The sequence below is a fragment of the Phalacrocorax aristotelis genome, chromosome 8, assembly GCF_949628215.1.
Source record: "Phalacrocorax aristotelis chromosome 8, bGulAri2.1, whole genome shotgun sequence".
Lineage (NCBI taxonomy): Eukaryota > Metazoa > Chordata > Aves > Suliformes > Phalacrocoracidae > Phalacrocorax > Phalacrocorax aristotelis.
The window spans coordinates 4,586,866-4,601,150 of NC_134283.1; the positions used below are offsets into that span (position 1 = coordinate 4,586,866).

General features: G+C 39.5%; 1 long non-coding RNA gene across 1 annotated transcript in view; it reads left to right on the forward strand.

The window, feature by feature from the left end:
• Positions 1-1,098: 1,098 nt before the first annotated feature.
• The window catches only part of LOC142060914 (uncharacterized), a 103,394-nt gene continuing 90,207 nt past the window's right edge, over positions 1,099-14,285 (forward strand). Inside the window, exon 1 of the long non-coding RNA XR_012661980.1 lies at positions 1,099-1,181. This is a non-coding gene — a long non-coding RNA (uncharacterized LOC142060914). The remainder of the gene's footprint in view (positions 1,182-14,285) is intronic.

Below are 14,285 nucleotides of genomic sequence, written 5' to 3' on the forward strand. Positions count from 1 at the left end.
TATATTGTGTACCACAGTCTGGGTTTCCATCCAAAATTAAGAGGCATGTAGACCATAATGTGCCTGTGACAGAACAGTGAGACAGGGCAAGGATGTGAGGCATGGAAACACAAATGATGTGTGGCTGGCCCAGCCTGTGCGTCATCCCCAGGCAAAGGCCAGTGTTGGAAAATTCCATTCAGAACCCTCTGTGTGCATTTTCACCAAGAAACACAAACATTTCTCACATGGAGAGGCCTTTGGAATTATTCAGATTTACAAGAAAGTTTAATTCTGAGATAAATTGAGATTCTGTATATTTTTAAATCCTGAGACACCATAATCCTTTGTGAGAATGTGTGTAGCTTTGAGTGGCGTGTATACTTCAGAACAGCACTTGGACAACTTAGGCAAATAATGCCTTCCTTTCCTATTTTATTTATTTTCTCTCTTATAACCTGCATACAGACAGAAGTGACTGTGCATAAAAATTAGTTACGTAAAAGATGTTTTACCCAAATAATCCCTATTTCAGATTGTACACAGACAGTAACAGCAAAAACCTCTGCATGCATGCCTTGTTCACCTTCACTGTCTATTATCAGGAGATATCTCAGACACACAGTTGTGAAGATGGGCATTTACACTTGTTTGGGCTCAGGTTCTGTAAGTTGTTTGGTTGTGAACAAAACATCAAAGGAGACAGACAGTGGATGTTGAATTATTTTTGTTTATGCCAGCTAACGCCAAAGGCTTTGAGGAGGAAATATGTTGTATGCTGGTATTAGGAAATTCACTACTTTATCAAAATTTTGAGTTTACAGTCTTCACGAGAGTGTCAGTTTTCCCTATTTTCCAGTGAAAAATTGTACTGAGATCCAATACTCTTTGCTCACACCTTTCCCTCTGCTGCACCCCTCCTCCTCCCCCATTCAGTATTGCCCTTTGCTCTCTGGATATATTAAGTACAGCATGATTACTCCAGAGATTATTTTCTCCTTCTTTATTGCTTTTGACTCTTTATTACTGCTCATTAGAATGTTATTAACTTGGCCTCAGTTATGACAATATTCAACACCTGCTTCATATAACAGGCGCATTTCCTTTCCCTTCCCTAGCATTGCACACCTGGGCCTTGAATTATTCCCTTTGGCTGAGTTGAAAGAAGGAGCATGAGAGAGTAGGTCCTTGATTTTTCTGAGGTAAGAGGCTTTTAATTTGTGACTTGACATAGATCCTGTTATTATTGATTCTGCAGTATGCTTTTCATCCTGACTCTATGTAGTGACTGACACTGACAATTATTTTGGAAGAGCAGTGATGCGAGCGGTATTTCAGTGGAAAAAGAGGCAGGATTTAGTCTGCTTTTAACTGAATGGAATTGTCTGCTGAAAAATCTCCATGGTAAGAACATAGACATGTACAGACCTGGCTGTGGCTTGGCTGGAGTGTGAAATATGCCAAAGGCCAGCAGTCCTCTGGAGCTCTAGCTGTGTTTTTCTTCCAACACTGTTAATCAGCAGGTCAGAAACAGAGGGTCACCACTTTTTTTTACTCGGAGAAGGCTAAGCAAAAGCCAGGATCTCTCTCCTTATGAGTAATGTTTCTGAACCTGATGCTACTAAATGCTAGTGAAGCAGAGACCTATAAGAGAAAAGAAGCAGCGTGGAAGCAATGGACACCATCAGATGAGATTATCCTGTGATAACATATGTTATCTGACAACTGAGAAAAGCTGTGGTGTTTGGGACTGTAATGCAGAGAAATGGTTCCCCACCTCTCCGGTGATGGGTATGGCTTACCAATAAAGACCACAGGTGTTTTCTCTTTGGGGTTCATGTTTTTCCCTTTATTTAGTCTGGGTTTTTAACTTTTTAAAAATGGAACAGAATCATAGCAATATCCCATAAAGAGGAGTGTGAGGGCAAGGGAACAGGGGCAGGATATAAACGCATCCATACAATTTAGATTTTGGTTTTACCAAATTCTGAAGTACCAGAGCTTCTGCACATCATGCACTGATAATCCTGAACCAGTGTTGTGGGAATAGTCAGCATTTGCAAGGAAATAAGAAGCCACTGAAATACTGTTTTTACCAGTGTGAGAGACAAGGCAACTGGAGAACGAAGCTGTAGTAAAGAAAAAGTTTCATAGCTCCTTTTATCCATTAAAATTAGCCATTTCCTTAATCAGGTTTTGGATCAGGTCTGAACCCCAGTACATATGAAACACTCAGGTCTTTCTTTTTGAAATAGAGTTCTTATGTACTAAAATTATTTAAATCTGAAGAAGGATATATTTCTTCCCAGGCTTTCTGCCTTCTTTTTTTGTTTGTTTGGGTTTTTTTAAAGAAAAAAATTAATCAAATTCAAATATGTAAATAATGAATTTCTAAATGTATGGTTTGATATTGTAAAAGTAGAAAAGTAAATGAATTAGGCTGCTTTCTAAAAGGGCCCTGTTGTCAAAGGAAATTTGACATTTCCTTGGTAAACCCAAAAAGTATCATTTGAAGTCATTGTAGTTTATCTGCTGTGAATTAGGCTACCTTTAAGTAATTATAAAAATTTAAAATAATTGACATTCGTAATTAAAAAAAAAATTTTAACTGAAAATTAAAGCAGATTTTCTGGGAAATGTAGCTGCTAAACATGTATATTTTTTAGCATTTGGAGTAGAATTGTTGAGGTGTGTTCAAGAAAAATTAGCAAAAAATAATGGTTATTAAATGTCTTTTTGGCAATTTGTACCCAACTGCAAAATTTCTCTTAATAGTAAAAGGGTATGAAATATGATCTGTTTCTAAAACTAAAATAGGGACAAGCCCAAAGGCTCCAAAATGAAGTGTCACTGTGGAAAGACTCAGGCAGTCTGATTTCACTTGCACCAAGAATTCTGTGAAATATTGAGTTTAACCTCCTCACTTCTTTTAAGGTCTTTGTAAAGGCACTCGGCCTATTTGATAACAAACAGCAACACCATATCTTGATATCCTCACAAAGATCTTAAGCAGAACCCGTGCATCTTTTGAGGTTATAACAAGCCTTTGGAAATCAAGGGGCTGCTCATTAATTTGTCCCAATTTTCAGAAGAATTGAGTTCTCAGAACTCAGCTGAAGCTGCTGATGATTAGGTAACTCTGAAAGCCAGCATCCTGGCAAAACTGCTAGAGGGAGGAGGAGTTCCTAATCTCCTTTCATTGATACATGGTTTGTTTTCTGGAAGGGGACTTGATGGGGTTTACTGCTTGTCTGTTGATGTCATAGGAATGGAAAAACAATGTGTTAAAATACGTGACCTCTTTGTCTATATATGCATTGTGAACATCAGAATTCTCTGAAAGTAGTGAACGTGTATGGATGGCATCCAGTAGAAAGAATTTTAAATTTTATAGCAAGTTACTAGGCAGCTTTTAAACATTCTGCTATTTGTGGATACATTCATTTTCTAGGCAGTATAAGATGATAAAAAGATCAGGATTTTTCTTTATAGCCCCAACTCTTTGGCCCAATCTGGCTGTATATCTTGAGGTCTGGAAGCGTGAAAAGATTCAAGGCAGAATACTTTCATCCTAGGTCAACTTTCTCCAGTACCTAATGCATACAAAGGAGGCCTTCAGGAGATTTTGCACACACTGGAGAGTGATATTGGAAAGTATATGCTTATGACAGCTCTAAATGTAACATTTGTCATGGAGAATCCTTCCCAGCTGTACACTATTTTCTGTTGCATTTCAAAGGAAAAGAAGGAAAAGAAATTCTTAAACAACCAACCCAAGATGGCGCTAATGGTTTCTTCTCCTCTGGGTTTCATGAGAGCAGCTGCTCTTGAAGTTACCTATCTAACTGTGTTAGCCATAAGTATTAGTCAATATTTGTCCATCTGAACTAAAAAGGAATTAATAGTGGCCTTTAAAATAGAAATCTGTCTCCCCTTAGATACCCTTTTTTCTTTTATTTTTGTCATCTACTGATAGTAATGGATATTTATGTACACAGTTTTCTTTGCATTTCTTACCACCCGTCTCTTGCCCCTATTCATTCATAATGACGTGATTATTAGTCACAATAATAGCTGGAGTAACTGATTGTGCTGCTGGAATTGAGGCTATACCAATTTTTCTGTAACGAGCTGCTTTTATTTTTTTTTTTTTCTCAAGGCTGTAAGTCAGCCATGAAATAGCTAAGAGTGAGGCAGCAGAAGGTCATAATTTGGGAAAGCTTTTTATTTTTAAAGAAATGTTGATACAATGGAATTGATTGTTTTGAAGTTAAAATGAGGCAACAGGCACATTTTTGTTTGTTTCTTCTTCTGGATGAATTTTGTGTCTCAACTTAATAATGGATTTTTTCTCCTCAGAAAAGAAAAAGTGACTTTTTCAGCCTGAAATGCTATGGCGTAGATTGTTTTAAAAGTGAAATAGATGTCTGTGGAAGTAATTTTTTCTGGGGAGAGATGAATGGAATTACTGTGTGATATTATTATAAGCGGGATTCCCCAGGGCTCAGTTTTGGGGCCAGTCTTGTTTAATTTCATTATCAATGATCTGGACAAGGCGATCGAGTGCACCCTCAGTAAGTTTGCAGATGACACCAAGTTGGGCGGGAGTGTTGATCTGCTCGAGGGCAGAAGGGCTCTGCAGAGGGACCGGGACAGGCTGGATCGATGGGCTGAGGCCAGTTTTATGAGGTTTAACAAGGCCAAGTGCCAGGTCCTGCACTTGGGTCACACCAACCCCAGGCAACGCTCCAGGCCTGGGGCAGCGTGACTGGAAAGTGCCCGACGGAGAAGGCCCTGGGGGTGCTGGCTGACAGCCGGCTGGGCATGAGCCAGCAGTGCCCAGGTGGCCAAGGAGGCCACCAGCCCCCAGGCTTGTGTCAGCACTGGTGTGGCCAGCAGGAGCCGGGCAGGGATGGGGCCCCTGTGCTCGGCACTGGTGAGGCCATGCTTTGAATCCTGGGTTCAGTTTAGGGCCCCTCAGGACAAGAAGGACCTTGAGGTGCTGGAGCGTGTCCAGAGAAGGGCAACGGAGTTGGGGAAGGGTCTGGAAAACAAGTCTTATGAAGAGCGGGGTTTAGCCTGGAGAAGAGGAGGCTGAGGGGAGACCTTACCGCTCTCTACAACTACCTGAAAGGAGGTTGTAGTGAGATGGGGGTTGGTCTCTGCTCCCAAGTCACTAGCGTTAGGACGAGAGGAAATGGCTTCAAGCTGCGGCAGGGGAGGTTTAGATTGGATATTAGGAAAAATGTCCTCACTGCAAGAGTGGTCAGGCACTGGCACGGGCTGCACAGAGAGGTGGGGCAGTCACCATACCTGGAGGTGTTTAAACAATGTGTAGACATGGTACTTCAGGGCATGGTTTAGGAGACATGGGACTGTTGGGTTGACGGTTGGACTTGATGAACCTAGAGGTCATTTCCAGCCTTAATGATTCTATTCTATGATTCTATTCTATTCTATTAAAAAGTAAATTTGGAAACAGGAGAGATATATGTATTTAAACATAGTTACACAGCCAGCAGTTTAGCAGGGCAAGGATCTGAATCCCAGGAAGCCTTAGGAATGTGTTTTAGCCAGCTGTTTCAGCATCTTTAGAAGCCTCTGATTCCCATTCTCTCCCTTTTAGTGAGGAAACTGCATTTCTTCTCTAGACTTTGGTAAAGCAGCCTCAGGTGTACAATGCTGCATTGATTTTGTACTCTCATTATGGAAGGGAAGTTACCCAAATCCCTACCTGCAGGCTCTGATCTGTGGCGCTGGAGTGTGTGAGGTGGGTTACTGTTAGCAGTTACAGCCACATCTGGTGCTATGTGGTATTACAGACTTATGATGTCTTTTTGTCTTCTCTCCTTTAAATGCAACTTTTATAATGCTTTAGTGAATCCTATAGCTCTAAAATTTACCAGCTAGGCACCGCTAAAACGCAGAAATGAAACTTCTCAGCCAGCCAAAATTGTCATGGATTCAGTGGCTTCTGTGAAGATACAGCCGTTTGCACCAGCTATTCGTGGGCAAGCAGAGGAATTGCAGGGGCAGAGCAAGCATGTTATGAGCCGGTTGGTTCTCAACAACCCATGCTGAGAGGTTTATGAAGAGAAGGGTAACAACAATCATGTGTTTCAGCATGGTTGAATCCTTCTGAGATGCCTAGTAAGACAGGATTGATGATTTTTTTTTACTCACTTGATCATGAACAAAATTCTGGAAGTAGCAAAAATATCAAAAGAAACTTTCAATCTGGAATCATGCTTTTCTTTGATTCTAAACTGGCCAGCAATGCGATGATAATTAGATGAAGAATAAGTTGCACTTAAAAATCGCTTGATGTTTCCTTTAGCAAAAGAACCTGTCATGGACACATTGTGAAAATAAGGATCTAATCTGACAAGAATCATCTAATTTCAGTCATAGGAAAAATGTAGCAATTAGAGAATAAACCACCTGTGTCAACACCATAAAATTCGCCTGATTGGTACATGAAAGGCTGAATGTACCTAAGTATTTGTTAAGAAAAAAGGAAGAACGTTAAATTTGTGTTTTGTGATGCTTGCAGTCCAGACTGAATAATAATAGACAGCTGTCATTCTAAAATACTTCTAGTACCTTAAAGGCATATTTTAAGTCAATTTGGTTAGAACTGTGTTAGCATTTTTGACTGTGTACCTGTATCTCAGATGGACAGATAGATCTGTGTTCGGTTGGGAAAGTTATTCTTGATTTTCATGAAGATATTTCCTGTAGCTTCTGTCATATCAGAGGAACAAAAGGACACCCAACAGGCTGCTGTTTATTATTTTTGTATTTTTCTTGATGTATAACCCACTGGGGGTTTTTTGCCTTTTTTTTTTTCTTTTGGGGTGTGTGTGTGATGATAAAGTGTCATGTATTATTTTTAATTGGTTTCAGTAATTAGAGTATATCATAAAATCCTGGTTTACCTTACGGTCCTATTATGAAATCCTGGTTTAAGGGAAGCCTGTGGGAGTTATGCTAACTGAAAGGGGATGGGAATTTTATCTAAGGTATCCTGAAGTAGTTAGCTTGCCTAGAGATGCAGCAAGCCTCTAACCTTCAATTTAAATACCAGTGAATATCTCCCAAACATGTCAGACCCAAATATCGCAGTTCTCCAGAGCTGCTGGTTATGCTCCACATCAGGCAATGCACGTACTATGGGGCTAATTACAAAATTATCACAAAAGTGAATGACAGTTATGTGTCATGGGAAAGAAAGGAGAATATGACACATGCAAAAAAAATAACTTAGAAAACAAAAAAAGGGGGAAAATATGAAATAAGATATACTGGAGACAAGGTTGTTCAGAAATTTCCCCAAAGGGAGACCTTTTTTTGCAAAACATGTTACCTGAATTTTTTTACTCTTGGAAGATTTTTTCTGTGAGCCAGTTACCTGCTTTTTATTGAAATGTATATGAAAACTGTTTGCCATGTATAAATTTTGACCATTAATACCATGATGAGAATCTGTGTTACCACTACTGACGCATCCAAATACAGAGATCAACTTCCAACTTAAGTAAACGGAGGAGTGATTTAGAGAATGCTGAGCTATCCAGTACCCTGAGCTTTGTGCCACTGTGCTACTGAGGAGCTCCTGGTTTCTTAAGTCCTATTGATTTACAGGTTGTTCTAAGTTGCGATGTGCTGGATATGTCCCAGAAATGGGAATATTTTGCAGTCCTGCTTAGTTTTATTACATCCAGGTGTTTTGTTTAGAAGGCCCAGCTGAAATACTGGAGTTAAAAAGGATGTTTTGTTGTAGATTGGAATACTGATGGTTTTCTGTTTTTCCTTGGAAAGGACCTAGTGCGTTTTTGGAGAGCTGTTTTGTTGGCTCATGCACTGTTGTCAAAATACAAAAGTAAATAATAGTTGTGTCTAACTTCAATTTAAGAAGCATTTTTGCTTCCTCACCTGTATCCATTATGGGTTTTTTTCCCAGATACCAGGAGAACTCCAGAAGGCCACATCCTTCTAACTGCTGCCCCCGTGCCTGGGTGTGTCTGAATTTCCTTGTTCTTCTTGTGAAAACACTTCTTTTGAAAGGTCATTTTTATATTAAAGAAGGGTCATGCAGAAATCTCTAATGATCTTTTCTGAGGGCAGACTTCAGTCATGTCCACAATATCCTGCCCATCCCATCCTTTGCTTCAGGGGTGTTCCAGACTGTGGAAATACGTCAGATTTCTGGACATTGAGAGCATCCATGACAGGTTGATCCATTTTTCCATTCAGAAAACTTGTGTCTTGTCTGTGCAGGGTCCCTTTCTTTACATAATTCAATAAAAAATTCAGGGGGAAATAATTGGTTTTCTGCATAAAATACCTGCAAATTTCTAAAACAAGCAAAAAATACTTTACAGACCAGAAGGCTTTGCTAATCAGTGTGTAATGTGCAATATAAAAGCATTTGCCAGCTTTTGCTCCTGGAAAATCTGAAGGCTGACAGAATTATACCATAACTATAGGGCCTGAACAGTTTTGTTTATTTTCTCTCTTTCTAATATATTTCATTAGGTTTCACATTATACAGACATGCAGAACAAACCAGGGAAAATGGCTGGAAGCCTAAATCACCATTGAAGAGATATGTTGGTTCTCTTTGTTCTGTGAAAAAACAGATGAAGAAGGAACATTGTAAAGGTTGCTTTTTGTTAACATCTTATTTTTCTCACTGTTCCTCTGTTTCCTTTCTGATTCCAAATTTATTCATAGATTTTTTGTTTGTTTGTGGCTTTTTTGGGTTGTGTGGGTTGTTTTTTTTTTTTAACCAGGAATATATGTCTGTACGTAGCTTCATGTACTGTGTTCACACACAGACAAATCCCACCCCTCCTCCCAGGTACCATTTCTATATCCTTAACTGCATAGTTCATAAAATTAATTTCTACTGCTATATGTATATCTTCTAATGCTATTTGCTGCAGTGATCGTACTACAATAATGCTTTCCCAATAGAAATGTTTATGGCAAACTATATTATTGTTACAGAAACAATCACTCTGTTTTGATTTGTATGAGGAATTGACACATTTCCTGCAGACTTTATTTTCATTTCCCATAGATATCATGAAAACCAAATCAAATCACCCACGATTTATTACAGCATTTAACACCAACACAACAGCAACACCCGCTACTCACTTGTTTGAAACTGTCTTTTAAAAAGAGAGTTACGTCTCTCTCACCCTGCTCCTTCCTCCTTTGAATAAAGCAGTAACCATGAAATAAACAAGGATTTTGGTACAGGAGGATAATTTGAACAGCTCCTTAGTCTGCTGCCTGAAAACTAGCTCCCCAGCCTATTAAAAGGAACTGGAGTCTTCCCAATGCCATCGTGTGCTCTGGGTCGGACCTGAATTTTCTGGCATATGCCACCTCTGGTGAGCAGGCAGGCTAGATTTGCATGTGAGAGTTTCTTTTACTGTGCCTTAACTGCATTGTTTGTCAAGCTTAATATTTTGTCCTACATTTTGATATGTTTGAAGTGTTTATCAGACAAACACACAAATTAGATTTTATCAGTCTTTCAAATGCCAAGACCTTTTATGTTTTCTGTGCACATGTATACAGAATAATATTACTGCAGTGAGCGATGCTGGGAGACTAGCCAGAATATAGCTTTGATTAATACTTTGAACCCTTTCCTAGATTAAATATATATATATGAAAACATTTAATAATAACCTTTTTCCTGGCTAAGATGATGTGTTTAGCATTTTATTCTCAGCTGTTTGGGGAATATTGGTTTGGTTTCTGAGGTTAGGTTTGGAATGCGGCATTTCTCAAGCCACACAGATACAGACATTATTTCAGTTGATGACCTATAGGAAGATGTATTTGCGGCTGTACTAGAAAAGTTGTAGCAGCAACGCAGGTTACTATTCACGTGGTCAGGTGGTGATGTGTTAAACATGACTATAAGTTACTGTGCAGTAATCCTTCTAGTCGATGCAGTTAGCTTGGAGACGTTAGACTCCCTGCAGAAATAATATGTGGCATTTCACAGCAACTAATCTAACTCGCATGACTTGTATCAGCACTACAGCTCATCTTAGCTTTCTTTCTAGCTGAAATGCTTAGTAGCATTGTGACTTTAAAATAAGGAAACCAAGAGAGGAAAGCTCTGTACGTACTTTGTAGACAGTATGTAACTGTTTAGGCGAACTTTCTGGCACAGGAACTCACTTGGGATTGGAGGGATTCAAACAGAAAATTAGGTTGTTACATGAGAACTTCTCTATGGCAAAAATAATATTTCATGTTTCATAATTTAAGCAGGGCATCTGCAAGTACAGTGGATTAGAGACGTAAGTGTTGTCTGAGTGCAGGGCCAAGGTGGAGAGACTTTCCACCTCTGAGTCATGAATCAGAGGCCATTTTTGGAGCAGGAATATTAGATGTGAAAGGCTCTTATCAGAGTGACAGGGCAGCAAGGCCGTTGCTTAGAATATATTATTGCACAACAGGCAGTTTCCTTTATTAGATATTCTGGCTAAGCAGTGTTGCTATCCTTTAATAAAGCATGCTGATTAATGTCACACAGGAGGAATGTTTATGCATAACTGTCTGTACATGTAGCTGTAACCCAGGTGACTCGGAGGTGACTAGTCACCTGGCAACACACAAACTTTACAACTTCTATTCTGCAACTTTTGAAATGTTAAAATATTAGACAAATCCAACTAACACAAGGAGCTCACAGATTTAATATGAAGCCTGAAACACTTGCAAGAGAGAAACCTTAACAATATTTTTCTTCACTGATAAGATCCCCAAATCCCTTGCAGCTGAAAAATTACAGAGGATTTAAAAGACTTCATGCTCCAGGTTATAAATTGACAGTGAGCCAGTCACAGTGAGTTCTGTCTTACAGGGACACAGAACCACTATTACTTCAAGCTTTCTAATTCTCTGCAACCTAAGTCTTGACAGATGACTGCAAAGAGAAGCCAGAAATGTCACTTGTTCCACCCCCTATCATGGTTTAGTTATTTACTTAAATGCTTCCTACACCATCCTCCCAGAGAGATGGAAGAATAATGAAAATGGAAAGGAAATCTGTCTTGAAAACTCAGTGAGCTCCTCCTGAGAATCCGCTTCAGTGAAGCGCAAGGGTGATTCCTGAGGGAGAAAAACCATCTGGTTGCTACATTGATGGGGAAACCACAGAAAAGAGGGTGTTCTGCCTGCCGGGCTGCAGTAGCACAGGCTTTGGGATAGGCAAGCAGAGAGCATAGTCAATGCTATAGGCTGAAGCCAGCCTAAAACTCAGCAGCCAGTAAATACCCAGTCCCATTAAGAGTTCCTGGTGCACCCCTTCTGCCCGTTAGCTCTTGTACGTTTATGTGGTGACATCCTCTAGTTGAAAACCAACCCTGACCTGTTGTGGTGGCTGGTGTTTTATGAGTGCTAGTGTCAGCAAAAAGGGGAAAACCAGAACACAAAGCCAGCAGCAGAGAAAGGAACACCTCTGTTGGGGGCTGCACAGGTGGAGGCTTACTTGTGCAAATGCACCCACAGGCTGCTCCAGTAGAATTGCCTTAGAGAAGGTATTTTCTCCCTATTGCTTAGACTGTGAGTTGTGGCATTCAGTCACACTGCACAGAACCCAAAGGGCTTTGAGCTACCAATAAACAAATTTCCTTGGCATTTTTATATTAATGGGCAAGATCTGTGGTAAAGGCAGAGGAAGTTTCTAGGAATAAATATTTACTCTAACTAAATTTCATGGAAGTCTCCTTTTCAGTTCATTCATTTCTGATCCCAATAGAATTAATAATAGAACATGTCTTTTTAAAAAACAGTTGCAGACACATAGATTTTAAAACATCTTTTCAGGCCCTTTATTCCCTGAATAGCATCATTCCCCCAGCCAGATTAAGTGGGTGCATCAACTGCAGACCCTAAGCAAGAGCTCAGGTGGAGGTAAGCTGGAGTCATTACACTGAAATGAAAACAGCTGTGCTGACTTGCACCAGCTGAGAATCTACTGAGGCACGTAGAAATGGCTTCTTTAGTTTAAGCAGTGTCTGGGATAGAAAAAAAAAAAACCACTCCCCTGGAGACAGCCCAGAAATTCGGGCTAGGATCATTTCTCGCTGTAAGTGCAGGGAGCGATTCTACACTGTATCTCGGCTGCAGTCCCTAAAGCACGGTAAGATCTTCAGGCAAGGTCTCTGGTGTGTTGAGTCAACACATCAGAACTCATGGGTATGTTCAAGAAAGCGTAATTTAATGATGCAAAACTGCTAGGTTCTGTATTTATGAAAAAGGGAATGCTAATTTAATGAGTGCATGTGTCTCAACTAGTTTCTTCCTTTTTTTTTCCCTATTGATATTAGTTACACTCTAACTGCCTTATTAAGCTCATTCTTATTGTAAGTCCATCAGGATGGTTTTATTCATAAATGTTTTGCATTTAGCTATTTCATATATATATAGAAAACAAATGTAGGCCTCCCCTTAGGAAAATAAGAGCATTATTTTGTCTAAAATATTCTTTTTCCACATGGATTACTACCTACACACAACAGCTCAGCTGACTCATGGATGCAATACTTTCATAAGGGTTTTCAGCACAGCCCGTATGTGTGAGTTCTTCCAGACTTTTATCAAGGCCTCTTAAGAAGTGTTTTCCCCTAACGTAAAAGAGAAAAGACATTGATTAGCCACCTGAAATCTATTAATATTTTCTGGAGGGTAGTGCTTCTGGTGTAGTTAATAGGCTGCACATGTGATACGAGGTTATGAGTGTTGTAGTAGGATGGAAGTGCTACAAACCTGAAGTTAAATGCTTAGCTAGCATTCCTTCCCATAAAGACATGTTTTCTCCAAGAAGTGTCTGTGCTATTCTTGGGCTCAGGGCTTCTGTTTCCTGCTACTGGAGGTCTCTGATGAAAAAGCAGGTATCTGGGGTATGGATTTCTTACCTAGCTCTCTATCAGAGGTGAGTGAGATGTGAACTCCTAACCTTTATACATTGCCAGGTCTGTAGCTGATCCCCAAAATCAGAAAGCTGAAGTTGAGAGTAAGGAGCAAAGTACTGCTTAGTCCTTTAACTGCATTTTTTCCTCTCATTTGCCTCAGCTTTTTCTGAAGGTTTTTTTGGGGGGGAGTACAGAAGATAAAGTTACTTAAGGATAATTCATGAACTGGAGACTGAATATTTGGATTAAACCTTTAAGATTTTTCTAAACAACTTAATGAAATGAGCAAATACTATATAGGTATTTTCCTTCCACATGTCAATCATTCTCAAACTATGTTAGCATCTTAATTTTTTTTACATGTTAATAACACCTCATTATTCCATTAATGGTCTGCAGCAGGATTATCTGTATTTATTTTCCATTAGCGCTTATGCATCTTGGTATGCCTGAAAAAGTATTAGAAAGTTAAGCTTCATCTTTCCTTGGAAACATGGAACAACTCAAGCTTCTTACAGAAAATGCCTCGGAATGTGTATTGAAATGTTAAGTTCTAATTTTTATTTACTTTCTATGCCTGAAATTTTTATTCTTTTAATTTTCCTGTCACTGAGTGATTGGGAAATTGGGAGTAAGAGCAGCCCTGGTATCTAGCAGCATTCTCCAGGACAGAGGTTTTAAAGTGACAAGAATGGATAAACCTCCACGGATCACTAGAGCTCTGCTTGCTTATATCAGTTAAGAATCTGGCTCCACAGCTTCAGTAAAGCTGTAAATATCTTATTAGTCCTCAGAATCTGCTGAAGTAGATTATCCTTATTATGTTTGTAGAATATTTCTATTAGGAAAAGGCAGAATAAAGTCACTAAGCCTGACTTAGAGAGGCAGTAAAAAATGAAGCATTTTCCAGTTTCCTTTTGCATTTATTGCTGCAGGCGGCTCTGGGACCTGAGCTTAGCAACAATGTAGTGTTTTCCCTTGTGATGTCCTGAATGAGTGCTTTCCTGCTTGGTGCAAGATTTGACAAGATCAAAAAGCTTCTGAAACAGGCATGTGGATTGAAGTCAGTGTTACCCTCTTGAAAATATTTTCTAAGTTGTGAAAGAATATCTATTCAGAAACAATCGTGCTAACACATCTAGCACGACGAGGTGGAGGTGTTGAAGTGTGACCGTTTCAACTTGGCAATGCTAATTGATGCTTTAAGACTGTCGCGCAAGGAAATCTGAGCCAGGCAGTGACCTGATCTGTCCTGTTGTCACTAAAGCAAGTAACTTGTCACTTTAGAAAATAAGGGACTGGTGGCTTTTCCAAGACTTTAAAATAATAATGAAACATGACATTTGATAAATGGTT